The sequence below is a fragment of the Palaemon carinicauda genome, chromosome 37 (assembly GCF_036898095.1).
Source record: "Palaemon carinicauda isolate YSFRI2023 chromosome 37, ASM3689809v2, whole genome shotgun sequence".
Classification (NCBI taxonomy): Eukaryota; Metazoa; Arthropoda; class Malacostraca; order Decapoda; family Palaemonidae; genus Palaemon; species Palaemon carinicauda.
The window spans coordinates 55,325,530-55,332,806 of record NC_090761.1 but is presented as its reverse complement, the minus strand read 5'-3'; positions in this window follow the sequence as shown (position 1 = coordinate 55,332,806).

The following is a 7,277-nucleotide window of genomic DNA, read 5'->3' as shown; positions in this document are numbered from 1 at the left end:
ACAAACGCCTGGCTGAACTCTCCAGGTGACGTCATAGAGCGTTGAAAACAGGACCTCTAGGAAACTCGCATATCTTATTCCATCATGCTTAATTTTCCCTTGAAATACGTAAGATGGTATGTAACGTGACACAAAACTCACTATCTTTTGATGGCTTTAAGGATTCTTTGATGGCCACAAGGATTCTTTAATGGCTTCAAAGATGATTTGATGGCCAGAAGGATTCTTTAATGGCTTCAAAGATTCTTTGATGGCCAGAAGGATTCTTTAATGACTTCAAAGATTCTTTGATGGCCAGAAGGATTCTTTAACGGCTTCAAAGATTCTTTGATGGCCAGAAGGATTCTTTAATGGCTTCAAAGATGATTTGATGGCCAGAAGGATTCTTTAATGGCTTCAAAGATTCTTTGATGGCCAGAAGGATTCTTTAATGACTTCAAAGATTCTTTGATGGCCAGAAGGATTCTTTAATGGCTTCAAAGATGATTTGATGACCAGAAGGATTCTTTAATGGCTTCAAAGATTCTTTGATGACCAGAAGGATTCTTTAATGGCTTCAAAGATGATTTGATGGCCACAAGGATTCTTTAATGACTTCAAAGATTCTTTGATGGCCAGAAGGATTCTTTAATGGCTTCAAAGATTCTTTGATGGCCAGAAGGATTCTTTAATGGCTTCAAAGATTCTTTGATGGCCAGAAGGATTCTTTAATGACTACAAAGATTCTTTGATGGCCAGAAGGATTCTTTAATGACTTCAAAGATTCTTTGATGGCCAGAAGGATTCTTTAATGGCTTCAAAGATTCTTTGATGGCCAGAAGGATTCTTTAATGGCTTCAAAGATTCTTTGATGACCAGAAGGATTCTTTAATGGCTTCAAAGATGATTTGATGGCCAGAAGGATTCTTTAATGGCTTCAAAGATGAGTTGGTGGCCAGAAGGATTCTTTAATGGCTTCAAAGATTCTTTGATGGCCAGAAGGATTCTTTAATGGCTTCAAAGATTCTTTGATGGCCAGAAGGATTCTTTAATGGCTTCAAAGATTCTTTGACGGCCAGAAGGATTCTTTAATGACTACAAAGATTCTTTGATGGCCAGAAGGATTCTTTAATGACTTCAAAGATTCTTTGATGGCCAGAAGGATTCTTTAATGGCTTCAAAGATTCTTTGATGGCCAGAAGGATTCTTTAATGGCTTCAAAGATTCTTTGATGACCAGAAGGATTCTTTAATGGCTTCAAAGATGATTTGATGGCCAGAAGGATTCTTTAATGGCTTCAAAGATGAGTTGATGGCCAGAAGGATTCTTTAATGGCTTCAAAGATGATTTGATGGCCAGAAGGATTCTTTAATGGCTTCAAAGATGAGTTGATGGCCAGAAGGATTCTTTAATGGCTTCAAAGATGATTTGATGACCAGAAGGATTCTTTAATGGCTTCAAAGATTCTTTGATGACCAGAAGGATTCTTTAATGGCTTCAAAGATTCTTTGATGGCCAGAAGGATTCTTTAATGGCTTCAAAGATGATTTGATGGCCAGAAGGATTCTTTAATGGCTTCAAAGATTCTTTGATGGCCAGAAGGATTCTTTAATGACTTCAAAGATTCTTTGATGGCCAGAAGGATTCTTTAATGGCTTCAAAGAATATTTGATGGTTAGAAGGATTCTTTAATGACTTCAAAGATTCTTTGATGGCCAGAAGGATTCTTTAATGGCCAGAAGGATTCTTTAATGACTTACAAGATTCTTTGATGGCCAGAAGGATTCTTTAATGACTTCAAAGATTCTTTGATGGCCAGAAGGATTCTTTAATGGCTTCAAAGATTCTTTGATGGCCAGAAGGATTCTTTAATGACTTCAAAGATTCTTTGATGGCCAGAAGGATTCTTTAATGGCTTCAAAGATTCTTTGATGGCTTCAAGGATTCTTTGATGGCTTCAAGGATTCTTTATTGGACAGAAGGCTTCTTTGATGGCTTCAAATATTCCTTGATGGCCACAAGGATTCTTTGATAATTTCAAGGAATCCTTGATGGCTACAAGGATTCATTGATAACTTCAAGTATTTTTTGTTGGCCACAATGTTTCTTTGATGGTTTCAAGGATGATTTGATGGCCACAAGGATTCTTTAATGGCCACAAGGATTCTGATGGCTTCACGGATTCATGGAATGTGGACCTTGAAGCCCAGCACTGGAGCCTAGTGGGTCTCCAGAGCACTACTAAGTAAATGGTCCGAGAGGTTCGACTGTAAGATGGAAGATAGGAAGCAGTAGAGTAGAGGGATAAAAAGTGTGTGAACCTTGGGACCAGAGGAACACTGCGAAGACCCTCAAATAATGCCTACAGTACACCGTTCAGGTACAATGATGGCACTGAATCCTTCCAGAAGACGTTAAAAAAATCGTATTCCACAAATATCCTCAAAACATAAGAAAATAACTGTTGACCATAAATATTTATTATTTCATTTCATATCCATTGTCGCAATTGTCATGGCTCCAAAAATGTGTTGAAATGGCCAAATGACATTTTATTACAAATATGATTAAGATCTTTTTTATTTCTTTTTTTTATATTTCAATTTCACACCTTTGAATTCTTGCACTAATTTTGGTCTCTTTCATCTTTAAAAATGTCATAATTTTAATGCTCATCTGAAAACAATGCTGATGCTTTCATCTAATCATTCCTCTTAAAATTAATTTTGTAATTCAATATCACAGATTAATTATTCAAATAAATACAATCAACATTAAATGATTTCCAAACGGCTTCGCTCTAAAGACAATAATTGTATACAATTTTCTGATGAGGTATAATTCGCAATTGTTAAATCTTATGGCAAAACGAAATCATATTATCTCTAAATCGATATAAGGAAAATTCTTCTGCTTCTTTAAATTCTAACATAAACAAACACTAATGAATTACATAACAACAAAAACAACAAATGCATTCGTTTCTAGGCCACTGCAAGACAAATCCCTCAGACATGTCCTTAATCTTGTCTGAGGTTTGGCCAGCTTTCATCACCAAGCTAGCCAGTGCGGATTGGTGAGGGTGGGTCACTTTCATCTGCCTGCTCACAGAAAACCAACCTAGTATGGGTGTCCTGACTAGTACAGTTTTGCTGATCATGGCAATACACAAACCCTTTCACCACATGGTATCCCCACTCAGAGAGATGTGGAGACTGGAGTACATACTTGCGTCTCAATAAGGACTAACAACATAAAGGTTTAAAGGCCACTTATGAATGGCAGAGGCAAGGGACAGTGACATTGCCCTAGCAAGCAGGGCAATGCCTCTAGAGACTGACCATATATTATATGATCAGGGCCCAAGCCCCCTCTCCACCCAAGCTAGGACCACGGAGGGCCAGGCAATGGCTGCTGATGACTCAGCGGATAGACCCATAGGCTCCCCCAAGCCCCCACCATTAGCTCACAAGGATGGTAAGGTTGAAGACAGAAATGGCACTAACGAGTCTGAGCGGGACTCGAACCCACGACTGGCAAACACCAGGCAGAGACGTTACCAATCAGGCCACCACAACCATAACATATAATACATTATGTACCTTCCTTTAATAAATAGAATGAACACACACATTTCAATCTAATTAAAACTCATCTTGGATCACACTGGCTAATCTAATTAATTTGAAATGAAGGCTTTAAGCACGTTCGGGTCAAAACTAATCTTGATGCTTTCGTGGTTCTTAATTTAGGAAACATGATTAAAAAATGGTTTATCATTTTCTAATTCGATTTCTCATTTACGTTAAGCAACCAGATGTTTCATTAACTTTCAAGACTCAGTATCTGGTATAAAATATACACTGATTTTTTTCAGTATAATACTGCAATACATTTTCTTCGATAATCATCAGCTTATCTGGTTATCATCACTCTATCACTGAATTGAACATATCTTGGTTTCTTAATTCATCTAATTAACATTAAAGAACTGATAACTTTAATTATTGGTTCATGATTCCTTTGTAATAATATTTGACTGGCGATGAAAACTCATTTTGCGTTCGGTTTGGTCAATATTTGGATGGGTGACCTTAACAAATGTTTTCAACATTCGTGGGGCAACAGCTGAGAACGTTATTTCCCGAGGACACTTTTTCTCATGACTTTTACAAAAAAATAATATAAAAAGTTATTTTAATTCGATGTGTTTTCGGCCAAGAGATCGGGATTAATAATAATAATAATAATCATAATAATAATGATAGTAATAATGCGGATAATAATAATACGGATAATAACATTAATTATAATAATAATAATAATAATATATCAATTCGATGCAATTTTAGAAAAGAGATCGTGATTTAGCAATAACATTAATAATAATAATGATAATAATAATAATAAAAATAATAATAATAATAATAATAAAAATAATGATAATCATAACAATTATAATAACAACAATAATAACAATAATAATAACAATATATTAATTCGATGTAATTTTAGAAAAGATCGTGATTAGCAATAATAATAATAATAATAATAATAATAATAAACCATCTAAAAAGTATCTCCCAAGTGACTAAAGCTGTCACGGATAAGTGTCATGTCCTTCACCCCATTACAAATAAACAACATCACGATACTCTAAAATTATATCTAAAATGGTCACACTTATCTCAGCCAACAGCGTGTAAGTGGGTTAATGTCCGCTGGTTACTTTCTGCTCAAAATGTAACATTAGACACGAATTCAAGTCTTTTTCTGACAGTTCCATCCTGTTCGTAATACTGGGCATGCAGTTAATTCTAATAGTCAGGCCTTCTCCATCACGTGGCTGAATACTACACAGCAATCTAGAAGTTTTATTCCAGCTTTGACCAAGTTGTGGAATGATCTTCCTTATCGGGTAGTTGAATAAGTAGAATTTCAAAAGTTATTATTATTATTACTAGCTAAGCTACAACCCTATTTGGAAAAGCAGGATGCTATAAGCCCAGAGCCTCCAACAAGGAAAATAGCCCAGGGAGGAAAGGAAACAAGGAAAAACAAAATATGTTAAAGACAGCAACATCAAAATAAATATTTCATGTAACTAAAAAAAATAACAAAACAAGAGGAAGAGAAATAAGATAGAATAGTGTGCCAGAGTGTACCCTCAAACAATAGAATAATGTAAGGCAGACTTTCAAAAAGTGGTGTATCTCTGTTCATTGCATCAAAATAAAACAATTTATTGTAAGTTTGTCTAAAATAGAATGAATAGGAGTGCATTTAAAACTAAAGCATTGCATGAATAGAATGGTAAGTATACTGAACGCAAATCTTGATTAAAAATGCATGATTTACAAAGCAGGTTTGAAGGTTTAAAGGCCACTTATGAATGGCAGAGGCAAGATACAGTGACAATGCCCTATCAAGCAGGACAATACCCTAGGGACTGACCAAATATACATATAATCATCGCCCAAGACCCCTCTCCACCCAAGCTAGGACCCAAAAAGGCCAGGCAATGGCTGTTGATGACTCAGGAGATGGACCTATAGACACCCCAAAACCCCCTTCCTAAGGTCACAAGGGTGATGAGGTTGCAGACACTAAAGGAATTAAGGAGTTTGAGCGGGACTCGAACCCCAGTCTGGCGTTCACCAGTCAGGGACGTTACTACATCGGCCACCACAACCCTAAACATTCCCATCCATCGCTGAAAATAGAGTGAAAATTACCATCTAACGCTGAAAATAGTGAAAATTACCATCTAACGCTGAAAATAGAGTGAAAATTACCATCTAACGCTGAAAATAGAGTGAAAATTACCATCTAACGCTGAAAATAGAATGAAAATTGTTTTTAAGTACTTGTAACGTATGAAATTTTTCTCGAACTCCAAACGGGTGCTAAAAATGTCAAGTTTTTTTTTTTTTACCTTAAAATAAAAATGCGAGTAAAAAAATACAACAGAAAATTGAACAAGCGATCATAAACGTCTAAGTTTATATTTTACCTAAAAGATGTAAGCGATTTTTTCAAAGTTGGGAAAACCTCTCTCCAGGAAGTAGTTGTCCGGATGTTACTTGGTCATAATTTCATCAGAGATTGACGATACAATTTTTATTATTATTATAATTATCATTATTATTATTATTATTATTATTATTAGTAGTAGTAGTAGTAGTAGTAGTAGTAGTAGTAGTAGTAGTAAATATATATATATATATATATATATATATATATATATATGTGTGTATATATATGTATATATATATATATATATATGTGTGTGTGTGTGTGTGTGTGTGTGTGTACATAAGTATATATACTTATAGAGTAGTAGTAGTAGTAGTAGTAAATTATTATTACTATTATTATTAGCCAAGCTACAACCTCAGTCGGAAAAGCAGTATGCTATAAGCTGTAGGACTCCAACAGGGAAATACAGCTCAGTGAGGAAATAAAATAAGGAAATACACAAACTACTGCACATAAGAAGTAATGAATAAATTATATAAATATCTTAAGATCAAAAACTACTTGATTCTAACTATCTCAAACCGTAAGAGATTTAGTAAAATGGTGATCGTTAGTGAGAAAACAAAATAGAAATTAGAACGAGCCAATTGAATCCTTTGAACAATGCAGGGAGTTCATGTAAGAGTCGATTCCTGTTTTAAAATGATCGTTGCAGGTTGTAATCAACAATGAACGAAGAAAATATGATAAAGCAAAAATATTATCTCCTCGTTCCCTGTACCTCCATTTCCATCACTCTCCTCCCAATATACTGTTCATCTCTTCTCATGACATGACCATACCACCTCAGTCTACTTTCTTGGATCTTATCTGATAGTTCACTAACTCCTGTGGTACCCCTAATTACCTTATTCCGTATCTTATCTCTTCTTGTCACCCCACACATCCATCTCAACATTCTCATCTCTGCCACATCCAGTGTCTTCTCCTCTGCATTTGTTGTTTGCCCAGATGAAACTATGATTTATGACTCGAAAATACATATTATTTTCCATATTGGAGGAGAGGAAGACCAAAGCGAAGGTGGATGGACTGCATCAAGGATGACCTTCGATGAAAGGGATTAACCGGGGATGAAGTGTGGGTAGAGGTAGATGGAGAAATCTGGACAGAAACATTGACCTACATAGAAGTGGGAAAAGATGCAGACAAAGAAGATAATCTCCAATAAGTAAAATAAAATATATTTTCGAGCCAAAAAACTTCATTTCATCTGAGCAAACAACAAATGCAGCCGTTTCTAATCCACTGCAGGACAA